This window comes from Heterocephalus glaber, unplaced genomic scaffold (assembly GCF_053883595.1).
Source record: "Heterocephalus glaber isolate CG9 unplaced genomic scaffold, H.glaber_assembly_v1.0 deba00001600, whole genome shotgun sequence".
In the NCBI taxonomy this organism is placed as follows: Eukaryota; Metazoa; Chordata; class Mammalia; order Rodentia; family Bathyergidae; genus Heterocephalus; species Heterocephalus glaber.
This window is the reverse complement of record NW_028258372.1, coordinates 27,848,857-27,871,067: the sequence shown is the minus strand read 5'-3', so window position 1 is coordinate 27,871,067 and position 22,211 is coordinate 27,848,857. Positions and strand designations below refer to the sequence as shown.

General features: G+C 34.4%; 1 protein-coding gene and 1 long non-coding RNA gene across 8 annotated transcripts in view; one reads left to right on the top strand and one right to left on the bottom strand.

The window, feature by feature from the left end:
• Positions 1-876: 876 nt before the first annotated feature.
• LOC106010906 (uncharacterized) lies at positions 877-7,103 on the bottom strand. Its single transcript, XR_001184600.3, has 3 exons — positions 6,742-7,103; positions 6,255-6,311; positions 877-4,937 (listed from the first exon to the last, which is right to left on the bottom strand). It is a non-coding gene; the product is annotated as an uncharacterized LOC106010906 (long non-coding RNA).
• A 60-nt stretch (positions 7,104-7,163) lies between these two features.
• Positions 7,164-22,211, top strand: part of Brinp3 (BMP/retinoic acid inducible neural specific 3) — a 392,440-nt gene continuing 377,392 nt past the window's right edge. Inside the window, exons 1-2 of one of the 7 annotated variants that reach the window (XM_087194463.1) lie at positions 7,689-7,849; positions 14,124-14,166. The gene's annotated coding sequence lies outside the window, so the exon portion shown is untranslated. Of the gene's footprint in view, positions 7,850-9,199; positions 9,501-10,338; positions 10,764-14,123; positions 14,167-22,211 lie in introns of those variants that run through there. The other 6 variants (XM_087194462.1, XM_087194461.1, XM_004862778.3 and 3 more) reach the window with 6 other exon arrangements.

Below are 22,211 nucleotides of genomic sequence, written 5' to 3'. Positions count from 1 at the left end.
TACCTATGAGATGTTTGAGGCTGCTAATATTGTCTTTATTTAAAAATATTTATTTTAAAATGCATTGTGTCTTACAAGTGTGTTTAGGAATTTTTGAATATAAGAATGGCAAACTACCCAAAGAGACCAAATCATATATGTGTAAATAAAGCATACTATTTTAAACAATATTAATGGACATTCAGTTTTGAGAAAATTAATTATTTGATTTACAAATGTTTAACACTATTTCCTCTTACAAATTAGATAGAATGGATTTTTCTTCTAATAATCTCAAGTGTTTAAATATATGTCTTATTTTATTAACATATAATAGTGTAGATAAGAGCATAAACAGTTATAATAATTGAACTACAGTTCTTTCTAAGACTCAACTAGAATTTATAAAAGTGACTAGAGTGGACAATGATTATAGATTTTTCTTACAGGAATACTTGGTTTTGAAAGTTGAAGGGCAGCTGAAAAGTTTTGAGGGAGAAAAAATATGATTATAATTCAAAACTGTTTAAAATAGATTTGCATGTCAGTGTTAACTAAAAATATTCTATACTTCTATAAGAAATTTACAATGGGGCCTGGGGATATAATTAAGGGGTAGGTTGCTTGTCTTCTATGAGCAAATCACCCAACATTATAAAAATCAAACAAACAAAAACCAAAACAACAAACACAGAAACCAAAAAAGCAAAACATGAAATTTATACTAAACTGTTGATTAGACTTAATCTTAGAAACTGATTTCTTTGCCTGATTTTCCCCTGTGAACACTGTAACTGCAAAATGTATACAATCCTCACGTATTTGCAATGCATTGTGGCTTCTCTACACCTTTTCTATACACATTTAGAAAACTTGAGCCTCAAATTTATTTTGATCTTTTGTTTCCATTGTAGTGCAATAGAGACATGTGACATAGACCACATAATTCAAACCCAAACTTTGGCTGATCAATTGAACGAGGAACTATGCTTAGCAATTCTGCAAACTTAACTGAACTGTGCTTGAGCACAAAATTAAATTTTCTTTACAAGAAATGAACTTTAAAGCTGTTAATTACACCATTAACTTATATGGACTAAAACATTCATTCTCCCTCATCTGGTACCACTTAAACTCTAAGCAAATTTCTCTTCTAAAAAACTCAACCTATAGGTTAGCGAACTTACACATTTACAGAAGATGTAAGTTAACATCTGATTGTGTTAATTTTTGTAAGATATTCCAATCCTTACCCTTGATTGTCTTAGCACATTATTTTAGGAAGTTCTTGGCCCATAGATGGGAATCAATAAAATGGTTTTCTTTCTAATAAAAGAACGATTGATGATGGGAATGAAATTTGCTACAGAATAAAAAAATATACTTATCAATACAGTCCCCTCTGTTCCAAACAGGACATGAATATTATAACTTATTTTTATATCCTTATAACATTTAAAATCATGCTTCTTGCATAAAATACCATCAACAAATGATTGTTGTATAAATGCTCAATAAATATTTGTTGAATTGACTTAGAATTGGTATCTTTCCATAAATATAAAGTGCATTCATTTTAGGTAGTCTTTTAACATTACTTTTGTCTATGAATTCATATTTTCTTCTCAGATCTAAATTCCATGATCAATATGAAGGATTATTTTTCATCCTACTACAAGGTATGTATTTCTCCTGAATAGAAATGCATGGATTAGAGAGATTTAAGAAACCAGGAGAATCAGGAATCAAGTAGTTTAGTTTCTCTCTCCTTTCATTAAAGAGGTGAAAGGCTTTCAGAGTTCATGAGACACAAAAATTAATGATTTATCCTAATTAAGTAAATATTCAGCTCCTTTTTCTTGATTACAACATTATACAAAATCTAAGGAGAAAAAGAAAAACAAATTGCTTCAGATCAATTTCTCCATGGAAATAAAATCCTCCCACTTCCTGTCAATCATTCTCTGTAGTGTCAATTTTAAATCTCAAATTTCTTTTAATATTTTGCTAATTGGCATCAGCTTCTATACTTTTTCTTTTTGTGCTTAGTACCTTTTCTTTACACTAAGGTTAGTACTTTTCACCTAGTTGTTAAGTTTATTGAACATTATGCATTTTCTCAGACCCACATTAACATTTTTGTTCCTACATTGGCAGTTTTATTCCTAAATAGTAAGGCTGTGTGCTAAGTTGTATATTCAACATAAATAAAGTTTTACAATATTATATTTTTAACTCATTTCCAGTAGTTTATTGCTGGAAACTAGTGATCCATTTAGTTTCCCCCTTCTTAGTTCTTGTCCATTTTCTGTGTAAACAAATCTTTACATTTAATTCCTCTAGTCCTGTTTAATTGAGGAATGATAATTGCTAAATGAATTCAGTGTTGACATTTGCCTTTAAGTTTTCAGTTTACAAAAAATTAAAAGCTTGCACATAATATTCAAACTTTGATATATGTGAAGGAATGATGAAAACTGATTGAGGTTCAGCCACTCCGGGAAACTGAATAATGTTTAACAGCTGAAGAATTTCCTCCTACTTTGAAAGGATTTTTTAAAATGACCACAAACACTCTGCTTCATATTGCAGAATTACTTTTATCACAAAATGTTCTTAGTCTCTTTATATCTTTCATGATGAGTGTGTAGTTTCAGAAATGCATCCGTTGTTTATTAGTTAAATGTATGATCATGAGATGATTACTTTCTTAGTGGAATAATCCTATTTAGTATATTGGTAAGATATTTAAGAAGTAGAAAAGAAAGGTGATATGATGGACTATCATATTACAGGAGGATGGAATTACCCAGTTTACACTGTACAGGAAAAAATAGTCTAGGGAACACAATGCATGGACAAAGGAACAGAGAATATTCCCTGAGAAGTTAGTATTAGGTTGTGAAATGTTCCTCTCTGACCTATATATAGATGTCCCACCAAAGCCTCATGCACTCATAGGTGGGGCTTTGGGGAAGTGACTGGATCATGGGTGCATGTGATTTGGTGGGTCATTGTGGGTGTGGCCAGGAAGGATATATGATGGGGCTGTTTCCTGTCTTCATGGCATGATCTATTTCTCCTAGGCTATGCCCTTCTGCTATCCACTCTGCTTTTGAGTCAGCCAACTATGGACTGAAACCTCTACAAACTGCGAGCCAAAATAATCCTTCCATCCTTTGTATTGTGTATGTGTTGGGTATTGTGTCTCATCTATAAGAAAGTAACTAAGATCCTTCCTCAATCTTGTGCATGGCTTCAGGGGATAAAATATAACAGAAAAATAACTTTCTATAGTGGAGGATATTAATTATCAAAGAAATATACTCTAGGCCGGGGATTTAGCTCAGTGGTTCCACCACCTGTATCGCAAGCACAAGGTCCTGAGTTTGATTCCCAGTACCAAAAAAGAAAAAAAGAAAGAAATATACTCTAAGAAGGATGGCTGTAATTTATAAATCTTTTTACTACTTTCTTCCTTTTATATATTCCTTATGTAAGTATTATGGTTGTGTTAGCAACTAATATTAGAATTTAACTGATTCAGATTGAACATTATGAAGTTAGGAAAACTATATTTAATCTCCTTAGGTTACTACTCGGTACTTGATTACACTAATCGAATTTCTCCAATTCTCAACTTCTTCACCTTTGAGAGGGATCAAATTAAATGATCCTTAAAGTTCTCTCAAGTTCAACATAATTTTCTTCAGATTGGAATACATTGCCGATGTTTATTTAGTAGCATATTGATCTTATATAATAAAATGTGAAAATGCCTACACAAAAAGGTACTTAAGAAACTTCTGACCTCTACAAGAAGAAAATGTTAAAAACAAAATAAACTCATAGCAAAGAGCATAAAATAAATAAATTTCAATAACTTAATTATCAAAATTATATATATAAACGTGTCATGTACAATGTGTGCAGAAGCAATCCAAAGTTATTCATCTTACTTAAACTCATTTTTGTTATAAATTAAAGACTAAAAATAATCTGAAGCACATTGACATTTTGCTTCACAAGAAAATTGCTTCACAATCTTTGCAGTAGAATATATAACCCCTGTGTGTGTGTCTGTGTGTGTGTGTGTGTGTGTGTGTCTGCAGGGGATCAAACCTAGAGATTCTCTCTTGGTAGGCACAAACTCTACTACTGAGAACAGACCCCCCCCCAATTTAATATGTTGTGAATGTTACTTTTGGATTCGATATTTCAGTGAGTTAATAGGTTAGAAATACATTGTTCTAAAAACAAAATCCAGCTAGAAGATATAAAGTCTGTGACTTTCTTTGCTGACTGAATGTACAATTTAACACAATGCTCCAATACTTAAATTATTAAATGTAACATTTATTTATTTATTTTGGCTTTTTGAGACAGGGTTTTGCTGTGTAGTCCAGGCTTGCCTTGAACTCAGCAATTCTCCTACCTCAGCTGGGATTACAGGCATTAATCCCAGTTTAATGTAACTTTTAAATACTACAAATTACATTAAGAGTTAGGAATTATGGGTCAAATTGTCTTTTTTTCAAATACTGTAGAACAACAACCTTAAATTTGTTTCACATATAAATTGGTTTTTTTTGTTGTTGTTGTTGTTGTTGTTTTTTGAGACAGGGTGTCATTACATAGTCCAGGTTGGCCTGGAACTAATGGCAATCTTTCTGCCTCAGCCTCCTAAATGCTGAGATTACAGGCATGCATCCCCATACCCAGCATAAAATAAAAATTTTAATGTCATATTTTTTCTACTTGAAGTCCAGTTTCCTGACTCCTTAAATGCATTTCTTTGAATAGCAAATGAGGTAAGTAAGCTTGGGCATCATATTCAGATCTTAAATGAAAAGTATGCTGCCTATGTATTACAATGGCTAAAATCATATTTGTAATGAATGTACTTCAGTATAGGGATCTTCAAGTCGATTTCAGATCTTCTTAGCATTTGTCAGCCCCTGTAAAACACAGAGACACAGAGAAGTCACCATTCTCTTGATAAAATGAGACAGCTGAAGAAAAATTTTTTCTCTAGGACATCATTATGGCTCGAATAAAGTCTGAAGAAAGAAAGAAAAGAAAAAAGTTTTACCTACATGTCAACATGTTCTTACTGAAATTTTTCCCTTGACAAATTTCATAGTAGTAAAAACTGTAGACCTTTGAGCACATGCATAATTTGCTTTGTCATTATAATGTGCTATTTAGCTGTCTTTCTTTTGGAGGTTGTATAATGATAATTTCTCTAATACTGATTATCAAAAATGACAAACATTTCCAATAGAATTTTAAAATCATATACTTTTGATGAATTTCAGGTCATCCTTGCATCAGGAATAAAATTTTGCAGCAATTAGCTGTCCCTAATTAGAAAAATTGGAGGACAAGGGGTTAAAGTAGGAGTGACAATAGAGGAAAAATGTTAATATAAGTATTTTACTAGTAATATATTTAATAATTCAAAATTGTAATGATTTCTTATGGAGCTTGTCTTCTGTACATTTAAAAAATATTAAATAAAAACATTTCAAATGATCAACTTACATTGGAAAACCAAATTCACACAGTTTGTGAGATTTGTCATTCTCCACACTTAGTGACATGTGGAACAAGCACAGCTGAGGGCCCTTTGGCTTCTTTCCACTCCTATACCTACCCAGCCTTCCCACTATGAGCAGTACAGGCTGGGGGTGCTGTAGACTCATGGAAAACCGGAGGGCTTTAGGAAACGCCAGGCAAAGAGCCAATTTGGGACACTGCTGATTTGTATCTGATACAAGAATTGGAACCAGTAGGTACATTTAATGGAAGATTTCTATAGTTTCAATTTATGTGAAAAAATAACCATTCCCAATGTCTATAATTGAAAGGATATTATATTTAAGAGCATGGCTGACGTAAACCAAAAGCATAAGCATCAAACCTTGGGCCACTACTTAAAACTATTTTCTTTATTTTCAAGAAGGAAAGAGAGTTAGGAAATAAAGAGGGTCCTTAAATACCATTAGAAACCAAGCAAGGGTGGACTTGGTATGTTTTTTGGTTTTCAGCGCAGGTTAATGAAGGACCTTAAAATGCTCACATTGCCTGCTTAAACCCCCCTGTTTCAAATTCACACTTAAATACTACTACTCTTTTAGGAAGGAGAAAAAGAACATTTCCACTGACACAGCTCGTGATTTACATACAGAGAGCAAATAAATGAATGGAGCGGGGGATGGGGCAGTGAGAAGCAATGTGTTTCCTTTTCAACCGCAGAAAATAAGATTACTCACCAAGAACATTTTTATCCAGGGCAAATGTTTATTCCTTCTATCATTCGGCGACTCAGTCTGCAAAAAATCAATTTCCACTCTACCTTTCTCTCCTACTTCAGGGAGGGAGGGAGGGAGGGGAGGGACAGACAGACGGAGAGTCAGAGCCCGAGCAGAGAGCAGGAGACTCCCTCCGCGCTCTTTACACGGAGGCGAGCTCGGCGAGCGATCCCAAGGGCTGAGGGCGGAGAATCTTCTCTAAGGAGAGACTCCGTGCGGGGAGGCGGACTCATTCCTCGGCCAAAAAATAAATCATGTACAAACAGAATTACCAGCCTCTCAGTCAAACAGACGGTTCCCCAGGGAAAGTAGGTTTCAAAGAGAAAAATAAAGAAGAGAGCAGAAAGGGGACGAGGGAGCGAGGGAGGGAGGGAAAGAGAGAACTTGGTCTTGGAGAGGGAATGGGTCCACTGAGAGGAAAAGGGAGCAGGAATAAAGCTAATCTTACCAATCGATCAGGTGATCGTTTATGCAGCATCCGGACGGGAAAATGGCAAGATAATGCGCGGGGCAGCAAAGCCCTTTCTAGCACACACTCCCTCTGTAACTGTGCAGAAATCAGAGGGGAGTTGGATGCCTCAAGCCTGCACTCGCTCCGGGGGATGCTTAGAGCCCCCAAAGCTGTAGCTACCTTGCTTAAAGCAAGTCTGTTGCCTTGAGCCCCAGGCAGCCGGATTCGCGAAGGACGTGAGACCTGCGAAGGCCTCCGCCGCAGCCGCCAGTGCCTCCCGCCGGGCTCCGGGCTCCTGCCTGAGCCCCCAAGCACAGCGCCCCCAAAGCGGCCGGCGACGCGGCCTCATCCTCACCCTTAGACTCTCCCACGCCCCACCACCCTCTCCCCGCCAGTGGACCTCGCTGAGGACTTGGACATCCTAATGTGATCTGTGGTAGTGGATTTTGGGGGTGCTGGTGGTGTTGGGTTTCTTTACTACACCTCCCTCAGTTGCGGCGAGTGAAGGAGTTCAAGGGAAATCCTAGTGACATGTTCTGGTGGAACACTATTAATCCTAGTAATAATGTTCCCAGAGCAGGTACCTCTTAAAGAGCTGAGAATAGGAAATCAGAGCAGGATCTTCGCAGGGGTGCCTCTTGAATTCTCATTGGATCCTCCCCAGAAGCCTCACTCATTCTTGCCTCTATATCTCTCAGGATGACTACAGCCTTGCTATCTAGTTCTCTCTTTATCTCGGTGTCTCCGACACATCGTTCTACTTCTCCTTGCAGATTTATCTGTGTTCCACCTCCTGTTCCTCACTGTGTGGGGATAAACAGTCTGTAAATCTCCACTTTGCCTAAGGACCACCACAAATAAGCCCCCTCGCCACAACCCCCCCCCCCAGCGCCTCTTTCCTAATTTGCTTCTTTTCCTTGGAGTTGCCAGCTCCCTGTGGCACTGGTTTTCACTTGGTTGCATGCCACCAGGAACTGCTGATTATTTCAAAGTCCTGCTACCCTGCAGATCATTACTTTACCTTGATTTTGAAGACCATGGAATATCTGTTTGAATCTTGGATGTATTTTTCTCACGGTCATCTTGCTTCCTGAAATTTCCTCTGGTAAGTTATTCTCTTTATACACTATCTATAATTAGTGGTATTTTTAAGGAGAATTATTTGTCGTGTCTCATTTTTGCATTTTTGTTACTTCCAGAACTGAAAGATCTGACAGCGTTTATTAATTAGTATGCTGGTTGCGATTGAACTACAAAGATATAGTCCATGTAATGAATTACCCCAGTGGATTTTATATTCTTTTTAAAACTTTCTTTTCTCATTTTATTACAGGTTATATGGATATTAACTGTCTTCACCCCCCATTAACCCCTCTTGGCATAGATTTTTGTGCTATTTGAAAGGTCAAATTTCATGTTTATCTAAGAGCAAGCTCAAATGAGATTATTGAGATTATTTGGGAAAGTTCCCTACTTTCTCTGATCTTCAGAAGGTTGTTCAGGTCAGTGTGTGCTCTTCTCATTGTAAGCAACCGCAAGACTGGGGGGAGGGCTTTGATAAAGTATATTTTTATGGGTTTAGCTGGACCCTGAGCACTAACACGGTACTGTGTCGTAAGAAGTGACAGTGAATTTCAAAACACCCTGTTTTTTCTTACAGCACCCTAAATCACTCATGAGCATATTATTTTGAACACTGCATGTGAATTCAGGCTCAGTATCTGGAAGCATATTTCTGATTTTTCGAGTTAGCTGATAAACAGTGAATTGGACATGGAATGAGTGTTCTTTTCATAGAAAGAGAGCTATCAGAAGAAACCACTGATTATTTTGCTTCTAATAAATTGAAATTCAGGGACCTCAGTTGCCTTAGTCTCACACTTTCCCATCCCACCCTCAATTTTCAGTAAGTATGTACATAAATATGGTCACTGCTGCACGCTTTTATGTGGGCTTAGCTGACAGGGTTATCACCTCCCCGTTAAGTATGGTTGTTTCGAAAAACACTTAAATCTACGTTTACTTCACGCATTGACAAGCGATTGATATTCATTAAACGCCAGATCTCCATGTATCAGTGATCTCTAACCGGTACTGAAGGTTTTCTCTGTGAACCGTCCCCCTTCTACCTCCCCCCCGCCCCCAGTACAAGTTTCTGGTTTCTGTAACATTTCCCCTTAGTGGGATGGATGGAGGTGAGAACCTATTGTCTAAGCTTTTCTTTCTTCCCTTTTCTTTTTCTTCCTTGTCTTCTTTTCCTTTTCTTTAAAAAAGAAAATTCTCGGAAAGCACTATTTCTGTCGTCATTAATAGCTGACGCCACAACCCAAGCAAGGCATTTTTTTTTTTTTTTTAAATTCAAAAGCCCTTTTAGCTTCCAGACAGAAAAGTCCCCCAGCTGCAGCGCCACCCCATCCCCCGCCGCCTCCAGTCCCTGATCCAGGGCTTCCCCCTTCGGCGGCACCGAGAGCGGCTCGGGCTGACAGTCCGCAGGCTCCGCGCCCCTCCCGTCACTAGTTTCTACCTGGGCTCCGAGCGGGTCCGACCGCCCTGCCAGCCAAGCCAGTGCCTCGCGTCCGTGACTTACTCAGAAGAAGCGAGGGCTTAGTGCAATTCTCCAGTTCCAGCATCCTCTTTGGAGGACTGCTGCTGTGGAGCGGGAGTGGAGGGAGGGGGGAAGCAACTTTGCTTGCAGTCAGGTCTTTCTTTCCCTTGAACCCCGTCTGCTCCAGCAAGGCACAAACATCCGGAATCGGGTAAGTGTGTTTCCCTGTATCCTAACCTAAAGCTTGCGCTTGGCCAAGGGGAAGGTACGTCCGAGAGACTCCCTCAGCCCAGGGGGCTTTAAGCAGAGGGCTATCAACAGGCGACTGTGCCCGGAGATTTCTCCGCAGCTCCGGGCTACTCGGGGGGCTCAGTGCGCGGTGATCGCGGTGCCCGGCTGGGGGCCGGTCCCCGGCCGCGACCCCCGACGCAGCTCCGCACTCGGTCCCCGAGGAGCTGGGCTTGGTGTGGGCGTTGCAGCCCAGAGAGGGACGGAGGGGCTGGCGGGGACTTTGCATCCTTCCGGAAGGATCCTCGTCGTCCTTCCTTGGCTCTTCTGTGTGAGAGGACAGACGCAAGATTCCCGGGATCGCTTATTAACGCCGTTCTGTGTGTTCCTGTTTATTATTTTTAATGAGCTGTGTCTTAGCACATGACGGTTCTTTAGTGAGCCTGCTTTGTAAAGCCTTAGCCGCCGTTTTCCTGAGAGTGCTCAGCAGGGCTGAGAATTGCTGAATGACTTCTCCGGGTCGGTGTTAAAGTGTTGCTGACCCCAACTCCTCTCCTTCCTTTACTGACTCCCACGAATCCGGAGGGCGGTGGGGTGAGGCAGAGTTGGATTTCAACTTGGAGCTAGAGGTTGAAATAATGAGGCTGAAGTTAAAAGCAGAGTCGAGCCTGGGAGCTGAGTAGCTTCTATGATAACCCTTTAAAGTTGGGCTTTCATCCGCGCCCCACCCCCCGCCCCATCTTCCGGGCTGGGGTGGGAGGTAGGAGGACCTGGGTGCCCCGCCTCTGCTCCCAAAAAGGGGTGGCGCCCCTGGACGCGGGTGACTGAATGGTCCTTCGCCAAACAGTGGCAGAGTTTGTCTCGGATGGCTGTTCCCCTAGTCCCCAAGAGTTGAACCATAGTCTTTTACTCTGCGCCAGGTGGAGAACGTTATGCGTCCTTTGGAGCAAGGACCTCTTTAGTCTCTGGCCGGGAAACCAGCCTTTTAGTTCAGAAGACAAAATGCATACTTCCAGCTGTGTGCAAAGCCAACCAGCTGTTTGAAAATAGGAGGAGTTGTCTATGGTTACAAATTAACCCTATTGACCCGTGCACGCATTCTAGCCGGTCACATGTATGTAACCAAAGAGGAAGGAACCAGAATATAAAACTGTCACAGCAGCGTCCAAGACAGATGATCAGATTTTGGGGACTTTTTTCCTTTTGCCTGCTCTTTAGATTCGTTTGCCATCATGCAGTTAAGCAGGTAAGGACTGAATGTCTATGTTTTATTGACAGCTATATAACCTGTGTTTGACCCATTCTCTGATGGCTTTCCCTCTTTCAAGTGCTGGAATAGATGCATTTTCAAATGTTCCTGCTGTAATGCATAACTTCTTAATATTCACATTGATGAATCTATTCAATGCTTTCAAACGCTTAATCTTTCAAATGCTTAATCTATATTTATTTAAATATGAAACATGAATTTACTTAAATGTTTGACAGTGTTAGAAAAATGGTAAATTGGAACTGAGTGAGGGGAAGAAAAGGTAAAGTAGAGAGATGGAGGAAGGAATGTATACATAGCCCTAATGAAGTATGGAAGATGGCAGTTGGAGAAATGCCTTATAACATTGCTTCTTGCTAATATCACAGATCTTAAAAGATAAAGGACAACTGGAAATTATTAAAGGTACCTTGAGCTAACAAAGTGATTTTTGACTACTTGAGAAAAAGGTTTTGTGGATTTTTTTTTTTTTATTTCTCATTCTTGAAACAACAACAACAACAAAAACATGATGAGGGAGTGGGTTGGGTTGCTAAATAGGATGAGAAGAGTTTGTCCAAGGACAGTGTTTGGGATAACCCTAGTATAGAAATCTTTGGATTAAGGAAAAGAGTTGGAAAAACAATAATAAAAAAAATCAAATCAAATTTAGAAAACTATAAGAACTCTCCCCCTAATAAACCTCTTTAAATTAAAAGTTTTATAGCTATGCAGATTGAGCAGTCCATAGGTTTCTTCTTCTATCAGATTTAAATCAAGTAAAATCCCAAAATATTTTATTGTTTTTAGTAAGTTTTGATATTACTACTAATATTGTTTTGTTGTGTTTTGCTTATATGATAAAGGATTTTGAGTTTCTAGTAAGTGAAGCAAAAAAAGAAGAAAAAAACTAAGACAATCATAAAATGACTCCATTTATTAATATCATTTTGTTATTAGAAAAATTGTCTTTAAAATTTTTTCTCTAGAGATATATTTTTTTCTGTTTGTAAAGCTTACACAAATTTCAACAAATAAGGAAGATAATAATTCCAACTTTGGGTTGTAAAGTAGCAAAGTTATAATACTCTTCAGCTTGGTGCAAAAGCTAGTTTTTACTTCATCTGAGAAAGTAATTCATGAATAAATTCTAAATTCTCAATTCTTTTGTATTTTAGCCTCTGGTATTTTGTTTTATTAAGTATGATTATGGTGTGTACACATTATTGCATGGATAGAGAAGATATTTATTTTATATCCACATTGTTTTGAAATGTCTTCAAAATAAAATAGAAATGATAACAATGATCAGTTTCATTTATCTTTTAATCTGATAACATAATGTGCCTTCAGATTTTCATGAGATATTTTCTTTTTAGAAACCCAATATTATAATAAGATTGTACTTTTTTATAAAATACTGGGCATATTATTTTGTTTCAGCAAAATAGTATACTACAATTTAGTAAATCAGACATAAATAAAAAACTATTGAGTTAATGAATGTGTTTGTGTCATTCATAAATATATATATATCATATATATATATGATATATATATGATATATATATTCTACCATTAGCTGTGCACTTAGATTTCTGTGTTTTTTAATAAATGTGTGGGTTCTTTCCAGAACATTGTTCTTGTATATTTCTCTCAACAAGTGTAGAGAACACAACTGACGGACTATCCAAACTTTAATGCTGCATTACAAATCTATGTTTCAGTTTTGAATATTTTCTGCTATTGTTTTATTTTTTACATTTATTATCTATAAAATGAAGAATTCCTGATTAGAATAACAACCTGAAAATTTTAGTAATCTAGAAAACAGGATATGAGTATTTAAAGAGTACTGACATGCATGAATGATACCAGTGTGTGACAGGTTAAGCATACACGTATGTTTTTTCTTAAAAACTAAATCCCAAATTTGGTTATGATTATTTCTGAGATTAATGATTAATTACTCTTCTAATGATGTAAGTTTTCCTCTTTCATCTCTTAATTATAAGTTAATGAAAAAAATACTAAATTTATTTTCTGAATTTCAGTTCTAGTTCTACCTAACTGATATGATTGTAGTAAGGTTTTTTAACACTATTCATTAATTTTTCTCATGCTTCACATGCAGATACCAGTGTACATTGCGTAGAATTGTGGACAAAGTGACAAAGATCACCACCACTGACAATAAAAAAAGAAAAACATGTTATGAAAACAAAATATGTTTTTCAGAAGATACAATTTAAGTTTAAAAGTTTGTTTCATTTCTGATTCTAGGAATGAACCCAGGGCCTCGAACATATTAGGTAGGCACTCTACCACTGTGCTGCATCCCCAGCCTAGCTAAGTTTGATTTTTAAAATTAGTTTCTTAAAATAAAGTTTTACCTTCACACAAGGTATAATATTAGCTCAACTTATTTTTTTAATGTTAGTATCAAATATTCTTAGTCTATGTTACCATGATGTCAAGTAAGTTTAATTAGTATTCCTTTTGTTTTGATACTATGTAATTTTTAAAAAAACTTTAAATAGTATGTTTCTTGAGTCACATTGGCTCTTAGAGTATATTTACCATGAGTTTAATATCCTTCTGGGAGAATAGTTGCTTTTACAAAACAGTTACTCTTGGTTTACTCTTCACTGTTATTTAAACAGAAATTTTGATTTCTTAGCAGATTATTTTGTCAAGTTGGTGATTTATCTCTGCTCACAGTTGTAGGGAACATCAAAATATTCTCATGTAATAACATCAAAATGGAGAAACTTTTCAAAAGTTAGTTTGTAACATATTTTGTAAATTGGCACTCAGCTTACCAAAAGTAAGTAGAGTGATATCTGACATTGTTGATGTTTTAATTTAGTAATTACTTGGATAATTTTATTTACATATTTAGGAGAGTAACTCTGACCAGTTTCTGAATGCCCTATCATATGAACTATGTCATTTTTTAATTTTAATGTCTATGTAATTCCTTTAGAAAAGCAAAACAGTGTACTACAGTTAAGTAAATCAGAGATGTGTTTGAATATTATTGATTGCTAATAGATGATCCTAATTGTTAAGAGTGGGATAGTGTAATGATGTTTCTTCTATTCTCTAAAATAGAAAATGAGTCACTGAGGATAAAATTTAATTATGAACACTTATGGCCATTTTACTGAGGAGATACCTGGAAATTCTGGTTTGGCCCAGTTCTTTTCTTATGCAGGTATCAAATAGTCACTGTAACCATTTTATATTGGTCATTAAATATCCTCATCAATAACACTGTAAGGTTTTTATAACTATCATTTTCAAGAATATTTGATGAGTTATCAAGAATACTTCTCTCCTGTTACTCACTTGCAGACGTATCCAGTTACAAAGGTTCAGTACATATTTATTTCATAAGGTAAGAATCTGCTACTTTATATATACTGTTTGAAATAAAGTATTGAAGTGTTTTTAATATTCAAAGTGACTAATCATGACTAATTGATTCTTTAACAATGGAAACAAAGCTAATTATTATTCACTAACAATTTATTCCAAATTAAAATACATTAATTAATATATTTTAATGAATTGGTTGGATTACTAGTTATTTTATCATGAAATAAATAGTTATGTTGATTTTGAATGCTTAGTTTTAACTAAAAAAGTATAATTTATGATATGGAAAGTTAATACATAACATACTAAATTGAGAAAAATTATAGATTCTCATTCTATATTTGACATTTCTTAATAAAAATATATTATTTTTCAAAATTTTATACTTTATTACACTTAGAGCTGCAAAGGGTAGTTATGCTCAATATAACCTATTTTTACTTGTAATTATTTTCGAGTATTGATTTTAATGTCTAAACACTAGTTTACTGATATGTGGATGCCTTTGGAACATTTGAAGCATAACAAATTCCCTTTAATAGCTAATAAAATAGCTACCATATTATACTTCCAGAAAATTAAATCTATAAAATACACGTTTATTGATTTAATTAATAAATATGTGAACATTACATTCAAATGTATTGTAACTCTCTACTATGCGAGAATTATTCTCTCATAATGGGATGTTTCATTTAAATTCCATTATAGATTTATTGTGAAAGGGTATTTATAGATGGACTTATTCTTCCTGAATCTGTGAATATCAGCCAAAGTCATCAGGATTGAGCTATTTTTTATTAACTTTTCTGGACTCTTGTATTTTGTTAATTTAAAAAAGCTATCTCTAGAATATTGCACTATTCAAAAACAATCTAGCCTTGGAAAGACCAGAATTGAGTAAGCATACATTTTAGACTTCACAGTCTCAAATAATGGCCAGTATACAAGCAAATCATTGCTTTATAGATTCATTAAACACTCACTATTATGCACAAAACACATTTTTCTACGAGATATTTCAAATGATATCCACAAATTTTGTTAGTTTGAAAAAATAATTAAATTTAATGAAAGATGTAGTGTATAAATTATGGATTTCTTCAACTGTCATATTTAAAAATCATATCTATGCAAGTAGAATATTATTTTGTTCTGTGCAATATCTTGATACACACATTTTCATATATAAGCTTTTACAAATTATTTTATATATACAATTAATATTGTGTGCAGAAATCCTGCTGTTATAGCTAAAGCAATTATATTCTAAAAATGAATGCAGTCAGTAAGTTCTTGGTGTAGAAAATATATAAAAGTGGCTGTATTAACTTTAATGTCATCCTTCTCATGATGCAGAAGCTCAGCTCTGTAAGTGTTTATATAGAGTTTGGGTACTCTACACAGAAGTGAATACTTCTTAAATAGTATTATATACAATTTAAATTTTAAGAAGAAAAATTATGAAAGGTTGACTAAATCATGCCAAGTTGCAAATTTTTAAAAAGATAATTCATACTTTCTTTAATATTTTTATAGATAGCATCAAGAATATATACTGTATATAATATATACACTAAGTCTAGTTTACTTAAAATATTTAAATTGAACATGTCCACTTTATAGTAATAGAATTTCTTACTGTTCACAGAAACAAATCACTGTTATAAAAAGGCAGAGTCATAGTCCATTGTATAAAGGTGATGAGTAATATTTTTAAGATAATACTATGGAAAAATGAGAAAGAAGATCAAGTTTTAAAAACTTAATCTAGAATGAATGGAATTACAATTAAACATCAACAAAAACTACAAAGTGTATGTTTTTCTTATTTAATACTAATTTCTCTTGAAATGAGCTCAGGTTTGTTTTTTGTTTTTTTGTTTTTTGTACTGGAGATCGAACTCAGGTCCTTGTCCTTGTGCAGCAGGTGACGAAACCACTGAGCTAAATCCCAGGCCCTCAGTTTTTAAAATAACTTGTTAAGTTTTACTAAAAAAATATTTCTGAATAAGCAATTATGATGGAAAATGTATTCTCCAAAATTAGAGACATATTCATTTTTACTTATTAAAGGTTTCAGCCTGTCATTCACAGTCACTCAAAGATAATATTATGGTTTTAAAAAATGTGAATTAAAAATATGAATCTAGTCTTCTCTAAGAATTTAAACTTGAACAGATGTGATTCCTAAGGAATTTCTTAAAGGACACACTATAAATTCTGAATTAAATTTAAAACTTATCTTTTGATTAAAGTAATTATTTTAAGGATCTTTTTCACCTTTGAGTGGAGAACATCCTTGAGAGATTTATAAGTTTCCCCCACTCAAAACCTTAACACACACACACACACACACACACACACACACACACGTACACTTTTGTATTACATCATTCCATTTTTCAGAACTTTTACATGAAGGACATTTTATTAAATTTTAAACATACATCAATCTTTGTTTTGGCTAAAAAGTGGTATACAACAGTAACTCTGAATAGTAAGTAGTACAAGAGATAAACACTTATATTTCATCTTACGGCAAACTCTGGTAGGTTTCTTTCATGAAATATAGAAACTGTGATAATCTCTTGTTCAGCTAATTTGAGAGAAAATAAATCAAATTACAATCTTTTAAAGATAGGGCACAATGAATGCAAAAGACTACTTCTGTCATTCTTGCTTTTTTTTTTTTTTTTTGGTACAGGGGATCGAACTCGGGTCCTTGCGCTTGTCATTATTGCTTTTTAAACCTGTCCTTAATGTAAGACATTCAAGGAAATCAATTCCAATTTAGAGTAAGAGTCAGTAGCTCTAATATAAACTGCTGTGATAAACTATTAATATATTTCTTTCTCTTCAATAATTTTGTGTACATAAAGTAAACACAAATTTAATCAATTCCCACTTGATTCTTTCATCACAAAACTGATAACAGGTTGACACATCTTTTGGATAAAAATTTGCAGAAGTCTTGGCTAAAATAACTATTTTGCTCAGTATTTGAAATCAAATAATTATTAGCTGTACATTACAAAGTATTTATTATCAAATTTTAGCCTTTGATAATTTTAAAATTGTGATTCCTGTGATTATTTTTAAAATAGTAATTCCTGCCAGGAGTGGTGGCACACGCCTGTAATCCTAGCACTTGGAGGCTGAGGCAAGAGGACTGCTGTGAATTCAAGGCCAGCCTGGGCTGCATAATGGGTTCCAGGACAATCTGAATGACATAGCGAGACCTTGTCTCAAAAAACAAAACAAAACAAGATGAAACAAAACAACAGAAAAAGTAATTCCTGACAAGTTCAGACAAGAGTCTTCAAATATTACCATTTAGTGTGTCCATATCACGCTGGATAGCATTGATATGCAATAGTCTCTATATGTCAGACATGGTAATTTTCCATTTATTTTTCCTTATAATATTCTTCAAATATCTGCTGGTTATTCATATATAAAGGGTGGCCTTCAAAAATACTGATCATTTTTATATCTTTTTCTTTAAAATTTAGTATCTCATAATCTTTGAGTTTGAAAACCATCTGCTGTATTTTAAAAGTTAAATTGGTATATTGATAAAAATGGTTCTCCATAATATCAAGTGTTTTCAAAATTGAATTTTGGGGAACAATTCTGCAAACAGATGCTCATTGTTATTTAAAAAACACTTAGAGAAATCAGAATATATTACCAATAACAAGCATTGTAAGGCTCACATCTTTGAAAAGCTATGGGCTGTACCAGCATCTCCATCAACTAAGTAAGATAGCCCAAGGTTCATTGCTAAAGGAGCATTTTTTAAAAAGAAATATGAACAGTTCAGGCATGCTTTATTAGACAGGAGATCAGAAGGTACTGGAGAACAGCAGATATTTTTAAATATGTGATGTTAAGTTGGTTTGCTCCTGTAGATCACTTCTGTTCTGTTATTTTTAGTTCTTTAAAAAAATATTTAATAAATGTTGGATGAATTGGGTGCACTGGTGTAAACATTGGAAGTGTAATGATGAAAACAGTCATTACTCACAATATGCTTACTTATTTTGTTATTTGGAGTACCTTTCAATTAATCCAATTCACAAATGCACTGTTTTGGCCACTAATCTTTTCACACATTGTTATGTAACTATAATTTACCTTGCTATGTAAATATAATTCTCTTTAAAAGAAGAGACTTATCTAATTCCTTAGAATGAAAAATGGTCAGTTAAGATGATCTTTTCTATACAAGGTACAAAAGAAAACTATTGAAGAGATATGGAGAAACCAAGGCAGTTTTGAAAATAAGTCATAACAATTCTTTAATAATTTAGTTGGCATCTTACTGTGCTTTACTTTGGTTTTCAAAGATGTCAGCATCTTTGTAATGGGAATATTTTTCAATAGGTTGCTATTTTTATTTTAGTAATTAAAATTCAATCCCAAAATTTACTTTGGTGTTTAATTATCTTATTTTATCTACGTAATAATGAGTTACTGAAGACCTTCTATACCCCAGGTTTTCTTACTTGTGCTATCCATGGATCAGTGAATAAAAGATACACAAATCCCTGCCCCACATTGCCTGAATCACAGTGGAATTAGCTTGTGAATTAAATGACATTTTTAACCAAGAAGAGGATAACTTTTGGAGTTTTTAACAATATTTATAATAACATAGTCCTGGTTTTAAAAAATTTAAATTTTAAATTTCTTATGCATAGAAAAACAGAATCCAAAGAGTATTGCTTTGAAATTTTAAGTTTTTACTATAGCCTAGATAATCAGAACTTCTTTTTCTACTTTAAAAAAAATTACTAAACCTTATTTGAAAGCTTCTTAAAAGTAGTATTTTCTATCACACATGTTTCATGTTCTGTAAGTTCTCAATAAGATAACTTCTGATGCTGTGGCTCACTTCATCTTCTAAATCTGTCTAACTCCTGGGTAAGTTTTGGTCTCATTATATTTTGTGAGTATTGTTCATTTGGTGACTACATTTATAAGGTTTCATAACTGTATCCAGTCTTGGAAACCTTCAAACGGAGTATTGAGAGAGCTTTTGCTGATCAAGAGTTAAACTTTCAGGTTTTCCCCAGTGTCACTGTAAAGTAACAACATAAACTTTCTAAGGCTTTGCACAACTCAAATTAAGGAGTAGATCCATAAAATCAGGGGTAAAACATTATCTTTGTACGTGCATAGATTTTCACGTAATATAGTGCTAAATAAAATTTTTAAAAATAAGCAATATTCCTCAAATTTCCTTCAAGTTGACATTTATATGACAAAATTCTTTTAACTATAAGAAATTTTTTTTTTCTCACAAACTAGAATGTTTTCTATTATCAGTCTCTGCCAGAAAAAGCAGAACGATTCAAAAGCATTGAATCTTCATGTCTGCAGCCACTATTTCAAGTACATTCCTATATGGACATTCTTTTAAAGTGTCTTTCATTTCACTGTTTTACAGTAAAATATATTAATGATAATAAGTTTTCTTGTACTCTTAAGGAAGCAAATTACTCATGATACTTATTAAAGAATGATAAAACAGACTGCTCAAGATGGGTATTAAAAAGTGGCGCGATAGTAGAAGAGTGGCATTGGTCTCAAGTCTAAACACAACAAATAAAACCGGGAATTTATAGTGCAGTACCAAGATGTGAGTAAGTGGATAGAAAATTACTAAGAGGAAATATTACAGCCAAGGAGGATTCTAGCTAAACTGATCCATTAAGATTCTAACGTGAAGAGGGGCAAAGGTGAGCAGAAATCACCTGGAAGATGGTGGGGGATGTGGAACCTAATTAGTAACAGAGTTATCATACATAGAGTATAAGGATTCTGCTAATTCTGAGTGGAATTCCTGCAGAGATCAACACTTAGCTAAAAATTCAGAGCTTATAACAATTGAGAGCTAAGAGGAGACTGACTTGTGTTAGCTCAAGGAGAGAAGTTTGTGAAAACCATCTTTATGTTTTCTTTTACAATTAGATTTTGCAATCTAAATGTTCTTTCAACCATTCTCTACGGGACCTTTCTTCTTGCTTGATTGCTTGTTTGTTTCTTTGGTTTCCAGTGGTGGGAATCAAACTCAGAGCTCTGCAAGTGTTAGGACAGCACACTGCTGCTGAGCCACACCCTAATCTGAACCTCATTCTTCAGTCTCCGACCATTTGCATTATGAATTAAATTGATGTGAAATCTAAATATTATAATGATATTGTTATGTGATAATTTATGTTGAAATACTGTGCTATTTTTATTTATCAGATAACCCAAGTGACCTTTAGACTTTGGAGCTTAGAGAATAATATCCTCTATAGTCTGGGTAAAATTAAGGAATGGAACTCACTTTCTCTTCATTTTTTCTAATCAGTTCTACCATTAGGTAGTAGCATTTAACTTTCTCTTTATTGGTAGGACAAGATTGTATTGACAGGATCAAGCAGGAGATTAGTTCCCTTCCCAGTATATACTCCTCAGAGGAATACTCACTCTCATTAAGATGGAAAACACTTAAAGCTCTAATTCAGAGGCACTGTATTGCCTGCTCAGTTAAAATAAATAAGGAAAAATACCCTCAGGAATACAGGTTTAACAGAGTTAAATGACTACAAAGCTGCCCTTCAAAGGCCAGACTTTACCTATACATTGTGATTTAAAACAAGGAAGCTCATTTCTTCTAAAAAGTTAAGGAAGAAGAAAAAGGAAAAAGTATTACAATAGTAATGCATCTCTAATTGGTAAATTTAGTGATAATCCCTTCCTGGTATAAGCACATTAATAAAATAGTTTATAAATTTTCAAAATGAAGCTCAACTCAGTATATATTCTAAAAATTTAGCATGTGCAAAAATAGCATGTTAAGTATTAGGGACCATAAAAATTACTTAAACATTTCGTGCCAACAAATACCTCTAGTCTAGTCATATGAAAGGCCTTATTTTCCCTAAAGGGAAAATAACAGCATATCATAAAAATTTAACTTCATGAATAAAAGTCCTTTTATTAAAAATATTCCAACTTACTGACTTCAGAGCAATTTAAGGTATTTATTAGCACATTAGCCTTTAAAAACTCTCAAGAATTATTAATTCAAATCATTGTTCATTGCATATATTTTTTAGTAGTTCATGATTGTTTAGATACATTCGGGTTACTGTGATGCTTGGAGCTGAATGATATCTTTCTGCTTTTTTTTTTTTTTTTTTTTTTTGGTGGTACCGGGGATCAAACTCGTGTCCTTCTGTTTGCGAGGCAGGTGGCAGAACCACTAAGCTAAATCCCCGGCCCTCTTTCTGCTTGTTTACACATTTAACTGTTGAAAGAATGATGAATGCAAAAGCAGAAGAAAAAATTTTCTTATAATTCTTGCATATACATAGTGGTAACTTGTATAACTAAACTCAGAATGACTTTTTCCTATTTCTGCATATTACTGTTTATTTCAACAGAAGCACAGAATTCAAACAACCATTCTTCTGTACTACTGTTAAATACAAAAAAGAATGGCAAAATCTGACCTACTGATATGGAAAATACTCCACAATTTGTGAAGTATCCAATATTTCATATCTGGATGAGTTATTTGGTATCTTTATAGAATAAATTACCAACTTTTAATTAATTCATTTTAAAATTCATTACCCCTTTAAGGAAGCAATGCCTAGATTAAGAGAGAATAACTTTAGGTCATTTGAAGTCTAAAATTATAGATTGTAATCTATTTCATTAAAGAAGTAACATAATACGTATTTAAATAATTAGTAAATCATCTGATAAACGTTACTTGACAATATACTGTATGCAAGTCATGAAAATTAAAAAATAAAAATCAATATGTATCTGCATGTCAGGAAATGATACATTTCATTGTCCATGTAAGAAAGAATATGTTCTTTTAATTTAAGGCAAGTATTAATAGCTGATCTAGAAAAGTAATGCCTTTAAAGCATTTTTCACCACATTCAAGGATCTTTCTCAGCAAATGGTCTTATAAGTTCTTTATGTTTTAGCTAAAATCCTGACTTTTCACGTTATTGTTCCTTAAAATAATACCTGTTACAAAAGATCCTC